This window comes from Tamandua tetradactyla, chromosome 5 (genome assembly GCF_023851605.1).
Source record: "Tamandua tetradactyla isolate mTamTet1 chromosome 5, mTamTet1.pri, whole genome shotgun sequence".
NCBI classification, from domain to species: Eukaryota; Metazoa; Chordata; class Mammalia; order Pilosa; family Myrmecophagidae; genus Tamandua; species Tamandua tetradactyla.
Genome location: NC_135331.1, coordinates 107244071 through 107263231, shown reverse-complemented (window position 1 = coordinate 107263231; position 19161 = coordinate 107244071). Strand labels below are relative to the sequence as shown.

Below are 19161 nucleotides of genomic sequence, written 5' to 3'. Positions count from 1 at the left end.
AGGAAAGTGTTTCTGAGAAAGTGAGGTGGTAAAGGTAGCTTAAAGAAAGCAGTACTGCTTTCCAATCAAGAGATTTTCATCTTATTCTCTACCTATCAAGGTTTTGACACTTTCCTATTCTCTCACTAATCAATAAAAAAATTTAGAGTTGACAGTAGATGTTTTTTTGGGACCTACACAGCTCTAATAATCTATGATCCCATGAATCTAGAGATTATGATATTTCTTGGTAACTATCATATTATTTCTCCTTATAGTAATGAAAACACCTGCATATGGAATTCATTATCTTCGTATAAAATGTGTTGCTTCTATTTGTCTGTTCCATCCTGAAACCCAAAACGTACCTATTAAAGTATTCTCCTCTCATCGTTTGGGACAGCACTTCATGACTTCTGTGAAAGGGGGTGAATTTTATCTGACTAGGCTCACCTAGGGGAATTCCTACAGGTCTTGGCTTTCAAAATAGAAAACAGGCAGGCATCTAGCAAAAGCTGTAATTCTGTGAACTAATTACTGTATTAATGAAAGTGTTGGGTTCATACTAGGGTGCAAGTAAATTTTTTGTTAAGGAACAGAATCTGTATAGATACCAGTGCCATTCAGACATGGCCATTTGGTTTTTTGCCATTAACACTGTCCTAGTAACACTTCTGTTCCTTCCTCATGCATACAAATAGCTGGATTATTCTTTGAGAATATAAAGATGCAAAAGGCCAAATCACATACCCTCCCAACAGTCTTTTTCATCTAATGCTCAGAAAGAATTAGATTCAGATAAATTTTTTTGTTTTTATAGTTCCTGTATTAGAACATCTGAAGGTTTTAATTTAAAATAACTATGACAAGTCATGAAAAATTAAGAGGAATATTTTCTCTCCTTTCCCTCAACTAATATCACACTTTGATTCTGATATTCTAGGTCATGTTCTCCAAAGTTAAGACAAATGGATTGACTGGGAGATTATGAGTTATTTAAAATTTATATTTCTTTGTTTTAAATATAGATTAGCAGGGAAATTTTGGGCCAGCCCAATTTATCTAAAATTTAATTAAAATGTAACTAATGACCTCAATTCAAATCATTTTCAAAACCTTACAATCTTATAAATACAGATTGTAGTAGTAAAAATAATGACTTAGCCATATATGACTTATTCTTTCTACAGAATGTTCTTATGCTTTAAAGGAATATGAAAAATCAGAACTGCAGGGTTCTATTCCCAACTCTGTTTCTCTATCCCTATCACTTTAGTAGTGATTTTGAAGTCTTTAATACTATTACCACCCTAGGAAAATGTAATCTTGGATAGAGGGTACAAAAAGTGACAATATCAGGATAAAAATTTGACTATAATTTTCTTTTATTGAAAAGACTGAAGCTACTACAGGACTGATTTTCTGATCTTTTTATTCTGAATTTCATTAAAGGGAATAAAGGAGATCTGTTGCCTTTCCCTTTCTTTTGCCAGGTATGTGACAATGTGTAGCAGTAGCTGCTATTATTGCACCATTTATAAGAGAGGAGACAGAAAGATGGAAGTAACAAATTGTCAGGTTGACGGATGGAGTATTCACTAAATTGCCCCACCATTGTCACTGATGTCCCTTATAGACAAGCTTTACAGAATTAAACCCAAATATGATGTGAGGTTAACAAAATCATTTAATGAAGCCTTCCTGGAATTGGGCAAGAGCATCATAGCCTGTAGTTAAGTTCCTTGACTCTGGAGTCTTTATCTTATTACTCACTAGTTTTGTGACATTAGGCAGGTAAAATGAACTCCATGATTCATTTTCTTCATCTCTAAAATGAGATTAATAATAATACGTAGTTTATATGGAATTTACACAGGGTGTGCTGGTTTGAAAGGATTATCTGCCCTAGAAAAGCCATATTTTAATCCTGACTCAATCTTGTAGGAGCAATGTTCTTTTAATCCCTGTTCAATAACATAGGTTGGAATCTTTTGATTAGATTATCTTTATGAAGATGTGACTCATCCAACCTTGGATTGGAGGGAGATGTGGAAGCAATGTAATATTCATTACATTTCCTGATTCTTGCTGGTACCTGAAGTGGTAAAGAGGAAAGAGAGATATTTATTTCAGTGTCTTCTCCTCTGAGGTTTGCCCCATGGGGTGAATACTAGTACAGGGGACTGATCTAAGGTATAGCCAATAATTCATAAAATGTAGCTCCTCCTTTTCTGCTTCAAAGCTGTTCAAAGCATATATAATAGATTAAACAATACATGAAATATGTGGAAGCAAACATATTAGGAATAATTCTTTTTCATGTAGGTTCTACTTTAATGTGTTACAACTCACTTCCTAGAAAACCTAGAACAAATGCTACATTCTTTGAAGCTGTTTGAAAACTTGTCCACACGATTTATGTCTAAGAATACTAAAGCAGAGAGGTGACATATTATGCCAACAACACAGAATTATTGCATGATATTCAAACACAGTTCTATTAATCAATATTGTCTCTAATGGGAAGCTAATGCTTTATTTAATAATTGTTATATGCATGTTATATTACTTTGGGGGAGGAGAAGTTTAAGTGTTTACCTTTTCTTGGGATATATACATTAATGATATATGGAATATTTTTAATCTTTCAGAGGCTTAGACAAAGAATTTATAGTTGAAAACTTTAGACAGTTTATTTTTTCTATTCTCCAGCTCCTCTACCAAATGATCATTCTTTCAAATGTTTAATAGGGTTTCCTTTTAAATTTTAATTTAGTGATTGGATTGCATGGACATTGATAACATTTCTGGATTTATGTTTACTCTAAGGATAAATTTATTCTAAGAACGAACTTCCCTACTTCCTTGTTTGTAGGAAAGAGATTTGTAGATTATATTGTGGGAATTGGGAAGGCATAAAGATGTGGGAAGTAAGTAATTTAAAACATTTTAAAACATTCTACTATACTTATACTGATAACATCAAATACAGCATAGGATAATTGACTATTTTAATTAACTTAGAGATCAAATTAAGAGAAATTTGTTTTTATTACTGTTTTTTAAGAAATAGCAATTAAAAAAAAAGAAATAGTAATTTTAAGTAGTCCAAAAGAGGTGAGCCCATTAATATTCTTGTTATAATCTATAGATAAATGGCTGTTCATATGTAACTACTCTTTATTTACAGATTATTACTACATAATATTTATATAAGGTGAATTGAAATACATCAAAATAAATATTTTCTGTTTTTATTTATTTTTTAGCACCTAACCAATGCATAAGGAAATCTGAGATTTGTTCATGAAACATGATCAATAAAATGTGCAGAACTTCTTTGGGCAGATTCTCTAAATAGCTGTTGCAAATGAACCAGAGTTTAGAAATGCAAGTTCTATACATGTTCCTAAGTTGTGCTTTATCCTGCCTAGTTCCTCAGATAACTGAATTCCACATTAGTTAAAGAACAGTTAAAGACTAAAAATGATGTTGGAGATTCTATTATTCTATGAGCTGATGGAATGGATGAATCAGGAGACAATTTGCTATTAAAAGGGGGAAAAAAAAACAGAAAAAAATTTCAATGAGGGCATCCAAAGTGAACTAATCACCATTTCAAATGATCCAGGAGTCAAGGCCCAGCTTGGTAAATGTCTTTTAAATGACCAATTCCTCCACAAAATATGATCTGATCTCTCAGTCAGAACTAATTTTTCTTTCTTTTACCCTTTCACGGCACTGCTTGTACCCTGATTTATCACTTGATTCATTTGCTTTTGGATGCTAATAGTTATATGTCTGGCCTCTACACCAGCCTGTAAATATCTTGAGGACTAGAAATATCTTATTTGTCTTCGAATGTTCAACCCTCGTAAGAAGAGTAATTATGATTCAAATATGGCATGTTGAAAAAAATAAAATAGAGTAAATAAACAGATAGGATATATTGTAGCTGAGATTTTTACGATAGCTATCAAATAAAAAATACAACAGAAAAGCACAAGAAAGCATTTTTTTCCACATCACTGGCACCACACTAATGACATAGCATAGTAATGGTCGTAAATGCAAGGACTTAAGCTGATAAGAGAATCAAACACTGAAAGTTAAAATTCATTCATATGAAGAAATCATATACATTCAATGAAGAAATAATTTCTTCAAATCTATAACGGGTTTAATAAATACTAGAGGCATATAGAAAACTGAGTGGTAAATCATGCCTGAGCAAGGAAGTTTTGGAAAGTTTCAATGAAAAAAAAAAAGAAAGAAAGAAATTTGAATTAGGATCCAAATTGATTGGGTCAATTTGGAAAGTTGGTATTTCAGACAGAAGAAATCACATCATTAATGGTGCTATGACATGGATGTTTCAGGAACAGTAACTAGAGAACTGCTGTAACTGGCAATGAGGAGCTTTAGGTGCCTCCTGAGCAGATGAATGATTCTTTCAAATGCAAAGAATGATAAAAATGCATTTGTGATGCAAGGGGGTGAATACACTGGGGATGGAGGAAACTGGAATCAAGAGCGAGTATTAGAAGCCTTTGTCCTGGTAAGAAATTATGGAGTATGGTATGCTAGATTTTTGGACTAGCAGCCATGAGAAAAGATAGGAGATGAAAGAGGTAATATAAGAGGACATTAATCTTCCTAGTTTGGTGGCAGAGAAATTGTGATAGTTTTGCAGTTAGAGGGAACACAGGATGGAAAAAAACTAAGGTGGAGGGAATAAATAAATGCTAGTTCAGTGGAGGGTGACTTTAACATGACCATATGAAAAGTTTGAGAAAGTGACTAGATGACCTTTGCCCTGTGGGCCTGTGCCTTGGTAGGTTTTTGGAACTAGAGACAGACTGTCTGGCTCTTTATGGAGATGGTAGTCCCCTGCTGGTGACCAGGACCCCAAAAGCTGAAAGGGGAGAGTCAGAGAGAAGGGAGGAGAGGGAGGCTATATTTATGGTCACATCATATAGGGCTTGATACTAGGTACTTTATTTATGTTATCAAACAGAGTCAAAGGATGGACCCCCAGAGAAAACTAGCCTTAACTGGATAAAATGCTATGTGTGAGAGGACGCTGTATCCCTCTCTCTGTCATAAGGGAAGAAAACAATTCAAAGGGAAGGGTGTTAAATGTTGCGCAGAGTTTGATTAGGATAAAGAAGCTATCATTTAAGGTGGTTGTAAATACTTTTCATTTTGATGTAAAAGTATAAGCCAACTATTAATTTTTTTTTGTCACTTGTTCCTACAGTCAGTCTGGAACCATGAAATAGTCTTTAGTGCTAAACAGCCCACGCAGAATTGGAAAAGAACATTTCAGTTGATTGCTGAATCCTGAGCCAACTGGTTGCCTCCTCCTCTATGCAGATCAGCTTTGGGGGACTCCAGTTGCTCACAGTAGCAGCTGGTGCCCCTGATTCTGCCACAAGCAGTAGCTGAGCAAGAGTCAAATCATGCTGAGTAGAAGGTGAGGGAAGATGGAAGTCATTTCTCATTCAGCAGAGCCACTGCCTTTGAGATCAATAACGAATGACAGTGGGCCTGAAAATCTACGAGAGCTTTCTGCTGGCTGTTTTCTGAGATTCTCTGTAGTTTGTGTTCAGTTAATAAGAGAGCTGATGACAAAGGTATCTCTCATTATTTCACATTAAATTACATATTTGAAATATTTTAAGTAGCCATTTTTCAGATGCAGGATTAAAGGTCCTCTGCCAAGATGACAGGGTGGTGGGTGAAGGAACATGGGCAAATCACCTGCCTCTTTTGAGGAGTGGCGGTAGAGAGGGGGCTGAGGGTTGCAAATCCCATTTTATCACTTACCCAAGATGCAAACTAAGATAAACAGAAGCAAACAACACCCAAGCAAACCACCTGCTGCAATTATATATAAATCCATACTCTTGTCATTGAGTCACTAAATTGGGTTTATTACCTTCTGTTAAAAATATTTTGTTGTCCTCAAGAACAAGATGTTTCTCTGTCTCTGCTGAACTCATTCTATGTGCTATGAAAGATTATCTTCACCTCAACAACCTTCCTTCTGCTGATCTCTGGGGGCTATTTTCTTCCTCTGTTTCTTGGAAAAGTGAAAGGCCCGAGCCTTGTTAAATCGTGTGTTACTTTCTTCCTCACAGTATTATAAATAGATGCTTGGCTCTGAATCATCTTTCTCTCCTGATAAGGTGAAAGTTGACTCTTAATTATCTCCTTTTCTCAGGCCCTCCCAAGTTATTGTTCATGTTGCTTATTGCAATATTTTAGTCATTTGAATTTAGAAAAATGTCTGGCTCGGTGGTCTTAATGCCCCAAAGTGACAATTCTATTCTGGAAGATAAAAGAGTAAAATAATAAAATAGGAAATCCTATCTCAAAACACAAGAAAAATATAACTGTTCTTGCCCAGTGTTTCTAGAAAAGGGAGGCTGAAGTAAGGATGAAAGTGATAATGCAGCAATTTGGAAGGTGAAATCTTGGGCAGCATTGATGATGAAAAGGGAAGTGAGGCAGCAGTAGAGGTGGAGCAGCAAGAATATGCAGCCAAACTGGCTACTACTTCATGGAAGATTGTTGCACAGAGATATAGCATTTTCTTGGCAGGGCATTGTTTGGCAGAGGGGATTCCTTACGAATTGCAAGGGGGACTTTAAGCATCTGTGGGAGGGAGGAAAGAAGAGACAGAATCTGTTTACCCAGCTCTTGCTTACTTCTTATTACTGTTAGTTAAACTTTACCCTTTGTGGGAGATAACTTCCTCCTATTATGTGATGTATCATTTGGCTCTTTCTAGAACTCAGGATACCAAATTCCCTCCTGTAGGGTGGTGTTTTACCCATACATGAGATGGTAGAAGAAGCCAGAAATTCTGGCCATGTGCCAACCAAGGGGACAAAGTTAGTATTCCCAGGTCAAGTGACTGGTTGGCCTCAAGCCAGAGACCAAGCAGACCTCACAGGGTCCATCCAGCAGCTCTGGCGGTAAACCACGGGGCAAGGAGGCTGTTTGCCCCGAAGGAATATGAAGAGGTACATAAGATTATAAAAAAATAATCTGGAATTTAAAAGATAAAAATCAAGTGATAAGCAGAGATGAGTAAGAGAGATTAATCAGGAATTCTGTCCGATGTTGGTGAACACAAAAATCATGGTGCTTTTACTTTGGCTTCAAAACAAACAAGCCAACTTCTCTTATAATTAAAATGAACTATTTACTCTCCAGGTTCTGATTTTTGCTAATCAACATTTTCTGCACCATGATGCTTTGCATTAATATTTTAATCCCTTTTCCTGCGCTGATGTTAATGTTACAAGCTCTGTGAAGAAATCATGCTTCTAATGATGCACTGACCATACACTGGGTGAAAAATGATAGTAACATAAGGAAATCAGCAGCAGTTCCATAACTCATTTGCAAATTTTGCAGGAAAAAATGTATATGATTAATGCTTTTGTATCATTTCTTATTCAGACTAACAATCAGCTTAATTTAGACCCTTCCATGGCTAACTGAGAAATTATCACTCACTTCAACTTTCCTTAACTGGAGATTCTATAATGTGTTCTTTAAGTTCAAATTTAAATTATTATGATGGCTATTGCTGTTGGTAGTGAAATGTCCTTACAAATACAGAGTTGTGTCATTTTGAGTAGGAATTGTTCTTTCAGCTATTTTTGTATTAATGAATAGATTTCAATTGTGGAAGAAGGAAATAGAGAATATACACCTCCCCCCCCCAATTTTATGGTTAAAAATGTTAGCAAAGTTAAGGAATTTGTAAGAGATCCTGGTTTATAAAATGTACGTGAGAGTGGATAATTGTATGGTCTTCTGGAACAGAAAGAAAGCAGAAGGGATTTCCTGCTAATTTCTTATAGAAAGAGCAAGTCTCCTTTTCCTTCTTGCTCCTGTGCATGCTACCACAGAGAAAAAGCAAAATAGCACTGAGGATGCTGCAGAAGACCTCCCTTCTGTCCAATGGACACAAATCAATGAAAAAATTACTTGAATGTTGATATGCCTAATAGAATTAATATTTCGGCCATTTTTGCTTAATAAAAATTGTTACCACATATTGAGTGCTTTATAAGCACTAAATACCGGTCTAGTATTTATTTGTTCATTTTTTAATTTTTTGGTGTGCTGTATGTTGAGGTCAGGTTCATTCTTTTTTCCATGTGATTATCCTGTTATTGCAGCACCCTTTGTTGAATTCTTTGTTTGTTTGTTCTTATTGGTTTGTTTATTTGTTTGTTTGGAAAGTACATGGACTGGGATTTGAACCTGAGTCTTCCTAATGGCTGACGAGGATTCTACCACTGAACTACCCTCGCACCCCCTCTAGTATTTATTTAATAATTTTAATTCTCATAACAACCCTAAGTGGTAACATTAAGTATTTATTTAATAATTTTAATTCTCATAACAACCCTAAGTGGTAACTATTACTACTAACTTAATTTTATATAGAAGGTAACTGAGATAAAGTTTATAAAAACCGCTTAGGGTCACACGAGTAGCAAATGGCAAGGCTGGGATTTGGGCAGAGAGTTTGGGGCCAGCAACTACCTCTTAGCTAAAACTTTGATTATTTTTCCATTTCTAACACTTTAGATTACAGGTGTGTGTGTATGTGTGTATAATATGAATATAAATGTATACATGGCTTTTCATTTCCTTTATTTGCACCATAGCAAATATGGAACCTGCTTTTTAAATAGATCTCTTTTTTTCTCTCTGATTTATTGGGTAGTAAGTATAAATTAAGAAGGGAATCTGAGGAACCCTAAAATAATTCTTTCCTCAAATCTCATAAGCTTTACATCAAAGTAAGTTAAGGAATATGCCTCCTTGTCCTCATAAATGTTCTCAGGTTTAGTGAAACATGAAAAATGACAGAATTGTTTATTAGCTCATTTAACCACTAACATATCTCATCTCTTTCTTAGTGAAATATTACCACAGCTGCTAGGAAAGTTAATGAACACATAACTAAGTAATTGAGAAGAGCTGTGATATATTTTATCTCACAATGCAAAGTAAATAAACTAGGAATTACCTCCTGACACACATGGGGCTGCCAAAAATTTCAGAGAGAATGTCTAGGGCTTCAGTACATTATACTCTTGGGATTCTGTCCTCAGAACTTGAAATGTGAAATAGGTAATGCTTCCAGTTTAAGATTTGAAATGTACATAAATTCACAGCATTTTCTTCTTTTATACTCCTTCTATTTGAGCGCTCAGAATCTTTCCTAATACATATCTGTTTTTACTTCAGTGTGAGGACCTCTTGAGCCAAATTGATAAAGTTACAAAGATATAACCTCTTATTACTTACTTTACTTAGTTCAAGTTTAAACTCCCTTTTTACCCCTTTTTTCAAGTCTCTTGTTTCCACCCTTCAGCTGAGGGTGGTTCTCTCACTCTCCCCCTCCCCTCCCCCTCCCCTCCCCCTCACCCTCCCCTCCCCCTCCCTCCTTCTCTCCCCACCCCCCACCTGTCTTCTCCATTGCTTCCTCATTCTAATATGGTTTAATTTGGACTTTGGTGAAAATACTAATTCCTAAGAATCAGACCCATACAAATGACCCAACAATAGGGGGCAGAACTATATTTAATATTGTCTGGCAGATTCTTTCCTCCTCACCCCTCACCCCCACCCCTCTCATAAAACGTACACACACACACACAGTTGTAATGATGCTGAAACTATTACGATCAACCTAAGTCAACAGAAAGCATAACAAGAATATTGAATTAGCCTCAAGATAGTTATCCACTGAAATCTCTTACTTATTTGCACTTGAGGTTATTAAAATTTTTAAAACCTATAATGTTAGAATAGTTTAAATTTACTCTTTACCTTAAAGTCAATATTCTTAATTGGATTCATGAAGTAAATAAAATAAATTTCTGACAGTCCTAACAGAATGTTGCAAGCAAAATACCAGAAAAGTTGTGTTTATAAATCAATTTAATTTTTTAGAGAAGTTATAAAAATCATATTGAAAGCTTGTTTATACACTGAAAATAAATCTATGTCATATACAGACTTTCTACCTTCTGCTTTTTTAACTATATAGTATGTTATGACTGTCCTTTGAGGGCATGTTCTGAGTATCTGAACTTTTCAAACCATCTAATTTCTACATCTGTCAGTTTGAATTGATATTATTGAAGAGTGTTAAAAGGTATATTTAATAAATAACTGAAACAAAGATAATCAATTAATGTTTTATTACTTTGACTTATTGAAATATTTTGCAACAGTTCTCTTTTTACATGAAATTCTCATTCAAAAATATTAAAAATATATTATAAAAAATTAATATTAATGACTTATTGAAATATTTTGCAACAGTTCTCTTTTTACATGAAATTCTCATTCAAAAACATTTAAAAATATATTGTAAAAAATTAATATTAATATAGCCATATTTACCCAAGGTAACCCCAGATAAAATTGCTAAAGAAATGAAATTTCTCATTCTTTACTACTTCTCTCTTCTGTTCTATTCTACTTCTGTTCCCAAAGGCCCTTGAATTTGCACTGGCACCTGGCTAAACAACAGAGAGCTAACCTGCCTGAGATCATGCCTTATTTAGTTTTGACATCTTCCAAAGTAGTTCCTACCCCTTCACATATTATATCACCCTGATCCTCTTTCCTTTTTAACTTATAACTTTCAGGAGACCTGATCATAACTAGATATGAAAATAAATCTTCTATGTTTTAATACAAATGACATTTCACAGTTAGTGAAGGGCTTTTGTATGGATTATTTTTCATTTTCCCAATAACCTCGTGTCAGTGCAATGAAAATTCAGAAAAGTTATGTGGTTTGCCAACATCCTTCTTCTAGCAATAGATAGTGAACTTAGAATTAGAACATGTTTACTCCTCTCAACTAGTCTAGAGTTCCTCACGTGATTTTTCAATAATGAATGTATAATCGGCTTAAATCTACAAGAAGATTTTACATTTTATAAAGAACTTGAAAACAATGAATCTCTAATTGGTGAAGTTAATTTTCGTCAGTGGAATTCACTTGGTGAGTTATTTAAAAATTAACCAAGTGAATAAACTATTGTGTAACTGCTTTGTGAGTTGCTGTACTATAAGTTGAGGATCCAATAAGCACAAGATGAAATCTCTTCCCGTGAATTCAGAGTCTAATAATGGATTAGACATGCAAACCAATAATCACAATGAAATTTAAATCACAATGAAATTATAATTGAACTATGTGCATAGTGCTTAATGAGCACAGAGGGCATGATTTACTTCTTGGAAGAGGTAGGAAACATGTTACAGAGAAGTGTGTTTGGCAAGCAGAGAAAAGAGACAGGGGTTCCAAATGCAGAAATAATGCTGAAAGAAGTTTGGGGTCAGTGAAACACACGGGAAAGTAAAAGAAGGTGGTTGTTCAGGTGATAAATACTTTAGGATGGTTCAATGTAGGGTGGAAGATGATGGTAAAAAAAAAAAAGTGCTGGTGTCAGTATTTGTATATGCCATTCTAAAAGTTGAAAATTATACTGTTGGGTAGGTATCAGGGAAGAATTAAACATTTTCAAAGGGGAAGATGATGGTCAAATTTATGTAATTAATAAATTAACAAGGGCTAAAAGGGGTTGCAGACTAAGCTGCACCAAGCTAATTGTGAAGCCCATGAGGACTCTCCTGCATGGGTCAACCCTGAGGGCCCTGTCTTGGCAAAAGGTCCTACCTCCCAGAGCTCCTATTTATTTTCAGTAGGTGTCATGAGGGATTCTTACAAACCCACCCATTCTTCCTGTCCTCCACCATTGTTCATAGCGTTGTTCTCTATCAGCCTCCATTCCACCAGGAACATTCTCATATTAATATTCAGGGCAGTCATCACAGGGAGCCCTGGACACTGGGGTCACCTTTCATCTCTTATACTCCATTTCCTAGAAGAGGCTGCACAGGCTCTGTTCTGTTCACATCTCTTGCCTCCACCCAATTCCTAAAACATAGTCTCAAAACCTTCTGAAATTCATTGTCTATCACCAGCAATACTTCCAATATTCTTGAGCTATAAATGAAACCTTGCTCTCACGGAAAACTGTATTTCCCCTGAATTCCTCCCAGGCATAGCTCTATTTTTCCTTCCTTACTTTATATATCACTAGTCATGGAAGTAGAGTAGATGGTCTTCTTGCTCCCCTTTGTTGTTTTCATATATTCCTTCTTCCTCTTTCTAGTGGCAATCACATCACTCATTTTTATCATCATCTACAGAGCTAAGTCATTTCCTGTATTTCTCCAAGGTTTTAGCTCATGACTCACTGTTATTTTCTTTTACACTTCTCCCATGTTGACCTTGATTTCATTGAATAACATATATGAGCCTTCCTTACTCAGCCTCATTAGACTTTGAGGCCCTGTCCCCCAAACATTTTTTTCTCCATTCTACCTCAGCCTCTCAGTCCCATGATTTTAGAAATTGTCAAGGTCATTAACTCTGAAGTCTCCATTTTCAATTTTGTGCATTCTGTTCTCTTAGTTCTCTCTCTTATCCTTCCAGTTCAGTCTTTCTAATATCCCTATCAGTACTTCAGTTCCATGGGACTGATGCCAAACCTTAATCTGGCCACATCTTTATGATTGTCACCTCGATGTGCTCTCTTTTCAAAATTGCCCCATGTGAAGTTTGTGTTAAATTATTACAGTTACTCCTTTGCTTACAATCTCAACTCCCTTTCTCATCTCTCATCTCCTGCCCTTTGATATTGGGAAAACTAAAATAAATGATTTATTTCAATTTTCTACCTGTGCTTGTATGGCTGAAGTTTGCTGGAGAACATACAACCATGCCTACTGATCTCATTTTAAATTCATGACCATGACATTTCAAGTGTGCTCTTAAAGGACAAAACAATCACGTTGTATTTTTTTTTTCCGTATACCTTCTCCTTCCTAGCACTTTCAGTACTTCCTCCTACATCCTTTCTCTCAAGAGGTGACCTTCCTTCCTACTTTGTGAGAAGGAAATTTCCATGGATTCTTACCTCTGTATTCACCCCCCACCATAATCTGCACTTCAATACTCTGAATTCTTTCATGTTACAGAGATGAAAAATCTTGATGCTGTCTAAATTCCATTGTTTCCATATGCATTTGAGGTCATCATTTCAGCAAATCTCCCTTCTATCTTCTACATTATCATTTTTCCCTGTCTACGTTTATTTCAAAAACAAACAAAAACCTTCATAGGCACCATTTCTTTCTCCAGTTACTGCCCTAATTATGTTTCCCATAATAGCAAAATAATTATATTGATTGTCTCTGATTCCTCTTTTTGTACTCACTCTGATTGGGCTTTGACTCCAGCACTCAACTGAATATGCTGACATCAATAATTTTGCACTGTTAAGTCTAATGGTCCATTCTAAGTCTTCAACTTACTGAATTACTTTCCTCATACATTTTTAGTCTCTCCTTTGTATTTTCTTTTGTTCATTTTTCCTCATCTCTCAGATTAATGAATATTGGTGTTATGAATTTTTACTTTAACAGAAAAAAGCATGGATATAGAGTCCTCAGCTATGAAATCATCTTCCTCTGAGATTTGGAGGAAAAGGTAAATGAAAAATGAAAAGAAGTAAACATCCTTGTTTTTTTTCCCTTGTCCTAACCTCTTACAATAAGAGAATGCCTAGAAAACTTAAGAGGCAGTATAAATTTGCAACTTTATTTAGGTGATTGTGATTAAGAATTAGTAACTTTTCAATAGATAATCTTGAAAAGATAAATTTAAAAGGTATAATTTATATACCTAATTTACTGAGATGAAACAAAATACATAAAAAAAGAAAGCCCTTGGAGAAACAAAGTTATCTAATATTTCATCCCTAATTTAACATGTTCCTCTATTTGAAATTCTGGGGAGCAAATAATTAAAGTGAGAAATGAATATCTGAAAAGAAGTGGCTTTTCACAGGGTTTCAAATTTTACTTATTATGATTACAAAAAAGAATATCGAATTTGTTATCAAGCTAACAAAACTTACTAGTCTGCATCTTCTGATAGTTTAGCTAAAGATATATTACCTGTCTCAGAGCCCTGCTGAGTGGCATGACCACTGAACTCAGAATCAGCATACTTGAACTTGGTCAATAATCAGCCATTTTAGTTTGCAAGCTGCCAGAATGTGATATACTAGAACTGGAATGGTCTTTAAAAAAGGAATTTATTAAGTTGCAAGTTTACAGTTCTAAGGCCATGAAAATGTCCAAATTAAGGCAAGTCTATAAGAATGTCCAAATTAAGGCATCCAGGAAAAGATACTTTGGTTCAAGAAGACCGAGGATGTTTGGGGTTTCTCTCTCAGCTGGAAAGGCACATGGCAATGTCTACTAGATTTCTGTACAGTCTTCTTCAACAGCTTCCCTGGGGCTCTGTCCATTCTGTTTGGCTCTGTCAGTTTTGGTGGCTCTAAAGTTTTTTTCCAAAACAGTTCCCTCTTAAAGAACTCCAGTAAGCAACCATGTCTTGAATGGGTGGAGACACATCTCTGCGGAAACCAAGTAATCAAGAGTTACCACCCACAACTGGGTGGAAACATCTCCATGGAAACAATCAGAAAAGTCCCACCCAGCAATAATGAATGAGGATTAAAGTGCATGGCTTTTCTGGGGTACATAATAGCTTCAAATGGGCACATGAGCCATGGGAAATGGCCTTGGAAAAATCACTTAGCCACTCTGCTCATTGGTGGTCTCTTATATAACATGGGAGTACTAAGTCAAAGGACCTCTAAATACTGTCCAAGTCAAAACAGAGTTTTTGGTTAAACTTTTCACTTTATGGTGGATAAAGGGTGTAAATTTATCAATGAACAAAATACTACAGAGAAGTCAATGATTAAATCAAGTTAGTAAAAAAATTGACATGAGAATATATGACTGAAGAATCTGCTCTGTCTGGGCAGTAAAGCAATTATAGAAGTAGAAATCTAGATGTAAGAACCTTCAGAACGTGTCCTGATCCAGTACAGTAAAAAATGTACATTTATAAGATTCACCTAGGATTCTAGTGGAAACTTAATTTATAAGTTTTTCCAGTACTGAAAATACTATGGGGAGTAGGGAAAATTCATTTTTATCTCTCCCCTGGATGAAACATTGCCTAAACAATGCTAAGCACTTAAATTTATCTTGACAAATGAGATAGTACAAGGTATAGTTTGGCTGTTCATAAAATTATAAATTGCTATCACTGGAAAGGGCTTCATCCATCATGCATCTATTTATTTATGTCATCAAATAATTCCCAACCTTGGCTGCACAATAGCAAAAGCTGGGGAGCTTTAAAACATTCTAATACCTAGGGCATAACCGCAGAGGTTCTGATTTTATTGATTTGGTGTTAGGTACAGGATAATACTTTGTAAAAGCTTCTCAGGTGATTCATCTAGGGTGAAAGAAAACAAAACAAAACACCCCAAACAAAAATAGATCTAATCCATTTCCATCATTGCAAAAGAAACCACTAACAGAGAGGCAATCTGCCAAGGGTCACTCATCATCTTCATGTCAGAGCATCATTGGAACCTTATTTCCTGATTAAAGGAGAGGATTATTTCCATTATAGTAAATTATTTCTAGAGGAATAGATTTTACCCTTAAAAATAATTGAGCTACAGCAATAGTCTCTCTAAGCCCAACTCTGCAACTGAAATCATTGTCCTCCCCCTACATGGGACATGACATCCATGGGTGAAAGTCTCCCTGGCAATGTGGAAGAGGATTCCCAGGGATAAATCCAGACCTGGCACTTTGGGTTCAACAATTACATCCTGACCAAAAGGGAGAAAAGAAGTGTAATTAATAAAGTATCAGTGGCAGAGAGAGTTCAAATAGAGTCGAGAGGCTACTCTGGATGTTGCTCTTATGCAAGCTTGAGGTAGACCTTGCTACCTATCATAACCTGCCAACCCCCAAACAGGGCCATTCCAGCCAATCCTAAAGAACACCTAGAGTAACATATAAGATTCCACAAGGGTTCCATGCACTAGAGTAACTTTCCAGAAACCTACATCCTCCAGATGGGTCCCTGGTCCAGATAAGTCCTGAAACCTAACCCAGCCTCTCCCTACCCCATATTAGTGGCAGACCCTTCCAAAATAAAAAAAATTAGAATTTCCATAGCCCAAACCACCCCAAACAGAGGTATGGAAAGATCAAAGGTGATGGTGGAATTGTACATAGAAGATAGGACTTAACAAATGAATATGAATGCTGAATCATTAAATTGATATCTCTTTTAGTCTCCAGTATTTTAGAACAGCTAGAATAAAAACCTAAAATTGTGAAATTGTAACCCATGTCAAAGTCTGAAATATGTTCTACAACTTACTGTGGTGCTATGCTTTGAAATTTATAGTTTTTTGTATATATATTATTTTTCACAAAAAAAAGAAGGAAAAAAAGTCAATTGTGATGATAAAAAAGTATTTCAGCCCTCTAGCCTCCTATATTCTGGAGCAGCTAGGAGGAAAAATATGGGAACATCTTATGGCAGCCCATGACAAACTGTGGGATCTATCCTGTAACCACTTGTTGAAGAGTACTTTGAAAACTATTGCTTTTTAATTTCTTTGCTTTGTCTGTATGTTATACTATACAATAAAAAAAGTTAAAAGAATAATTGGGTTACAGAGATAAAACATAGACTACTGTAAATTTGATTACAGCTTTTATTTAGTAGAGACAACATGGCATTCCTCTTGAGCATCTGAATGATTTACACCTTTCATTAATTCCATTGTGAGTTAGTTTTTGTTGTTGTTGTTCACAGAAACTCCCCTTCCTTTTCCTCTTTACACAATTTGCAAACACAAAGCAACAAATCCCCCTTACTCACTCCGCATATTCCCTGCTAATCTACTTTCTTCTCTAGGAATCTGCTATTTCTGTACAGTACATATAAGTTAATTTGTGCAGTATTTATCCCTATGTGCCTTGCTCATTTCACTCAGCCTAATGTTTTCAGGGTTCATCCAAGTTGCAGAATGCCCCAGAAAATCATTCCTTCTTACAGCAGGATAAAATTCCAGTGTGTGTATGTACCACCTTTTGTTTATGTATTCATCTGTTGATGCACATTTGTGTTTTTCCCACCTTTGGCTCTTGTGAATAATGCTTCTATGAACAATGGTGTACAAGTATTGTTGGAGTCCCTATTTTCAATTTTTTTTGTATATATATATCTTAGAGTTGAATTAGATAATTCTATATCTAATTTTTGAGAAACTGTTGTAATGTTTTTCCACAGTGAATGAACCATTTTACATTCTGTGGGTTAGCTTTCATCTAAGAAAAGATTTCCTGGTGGTAATTAGCATAGTAGCTAATATATACAGAGCCTCTGAGTTCAACCTCTACCTCTACAATTACTGTCTGTACTTGAACAAGTCTCTCAAGTTCTTCAAGTTGAATTTGCTCATCAAATTGGAAACTATAGTATTTCTCTTGAAGAGTAGTTGTGAGGATTAAATGAGATCATATATTTTAGGGAAGTCTTAATATAATCCCCAATAAAGAGAATGTACTCCCTAAGTGGTAGTTATCTTACTGTATTTTATTCTTTTCCTTGAATCATAAAATAGAAGTGATTCAAAGAAACTTTTGTTAAAATGTAAAAGTGTTGATGCTAGTCCTATATACTTTTTGAAGTGCCGAGCCTACTTCTATTATTTCCCTGCTTTCTTTCTCCTGTGATTTTCCCTTGACGCGAAAAAAAAAAACCCACATCATTTTGTTTGTGGTAGATACCGTGGCATACTTAGAAAGCAGTCAGGGTAAATGTTGAGGCAAAATTAAAGCTTCCTCTTTTTTTAAACCTAACAGGCTTTCAGCAAATTTATCCTGGATCTAAAAAGTCTTCTTCACAGGCTTCCAGCAATGGTTGCTTCTTCCCTTACCACTACTTACCTGCTGCTTCTGTTCCATGTGCATCTCACAGGGAAGCAGACACTGGCATCAAACAAGCTTATCTGAAGCACAGCCTGTTACGTGACAGCTTGTCATTGACATCCTCTACCACCAAAAGCAGGATAAATACTACACTTTTATAGTGCCTATTGAGTGTAGCCAGTAGTGACAGCAACAAAGAGGAACTATCCCATGGAGAAAAAACCCACAGGGGTCAGAGGAACTGTTGGCACAGTGAGAGGTGAGGGCATTTCTTGCTTGTCTCAAAGGAGGATCTTATGTCAAAAAGCCCTTGCTTCTTCTAGCCTAATGTTTTTTTAATTATACATTTGAAAGAATGTAGGAGAAGAGATGAATATTTTTCCAACTGAAATTGGAAGTGAAAAATGGAACAGAAGATGGATCATAATTTACTGAGTATTGAATACGAGAGGCCAACAAGGTGTCTGAAACTTCATCACTAGAAAAATGATAAATACTAATGTTATGGAAAGAAGTTTTTCCTTGATGAGTTTTAACCACCTACTGGCTTTTCATTTACCCTTCACATCCTCTGTGGTGCTAAAAATAGCAGAGAGCCAGGGAAGTTTAAAACTTCTACATTTTGTGCTCGCTTCGGCAGACATAAACTAAAATTGGAAGAATACAGAGAAGATTAGCATGGCCCCTGTGCGAGGATGACATGCAAATATGTGAAATGTTCCGTATTTTTAAACACAAAAAGAAAGAAGAAAATTTGTCCTTTTGCTCAAGGCTACATCCAGCAACTTAATTATTTCCTTAGTGCAGGGTAGAAATAGTTCAGTTTCCTTGCTTAGTGATTTTAATGAAAACACATCATCTTAAAGAGATCACGGACTACTCTTCTAAAAGTTAAGAACAAGGCAGGCAGCAAGTTATGATATCTGTAATATCCTAAAATGATTAATTAAAACAAGCACTGAATATGTCATTTTGTATTTTCTACATGGAACTTATTTCTCTGAAGAAATGCACAATGCTGAACCTCCTAGAAAGAAATGTAATTTTATAGGGCAGGCCAGGGACTATTCATTAATTTCTGTACAAACAGGCCAGCATGCACCTTGCTGTCCATCGGCGTGCCTCTTACCATCCTAGATCTTTCTGAACGTCTTCCTCACATAGTCACAAAAGGAGGAAAAGTGTACAATGTTCTTCTTGAGAGCAGCAGCCATAATTTATCTATCGTTGTAG

General features: G+C 35.6%; 1 non-coding gene across 1 annotated transcript; it reads left to right on the top strand.

Annotated features, from left to right (window-relative positions):
• Window positions 1–18554: 18554 nt before the first annotated feature.
• LOC143685296 (U6 spliceosomal RNA) lies at window positions 18555–18658 on the top strand. The gene has a single exon (XR_013176543.1). It is a non-coding gene; the product is annotated as a U6 spliceosomal RNA (small nuclear RNA).
• Window positions 18659–19161: the final 503 nt, after the last annotated feature.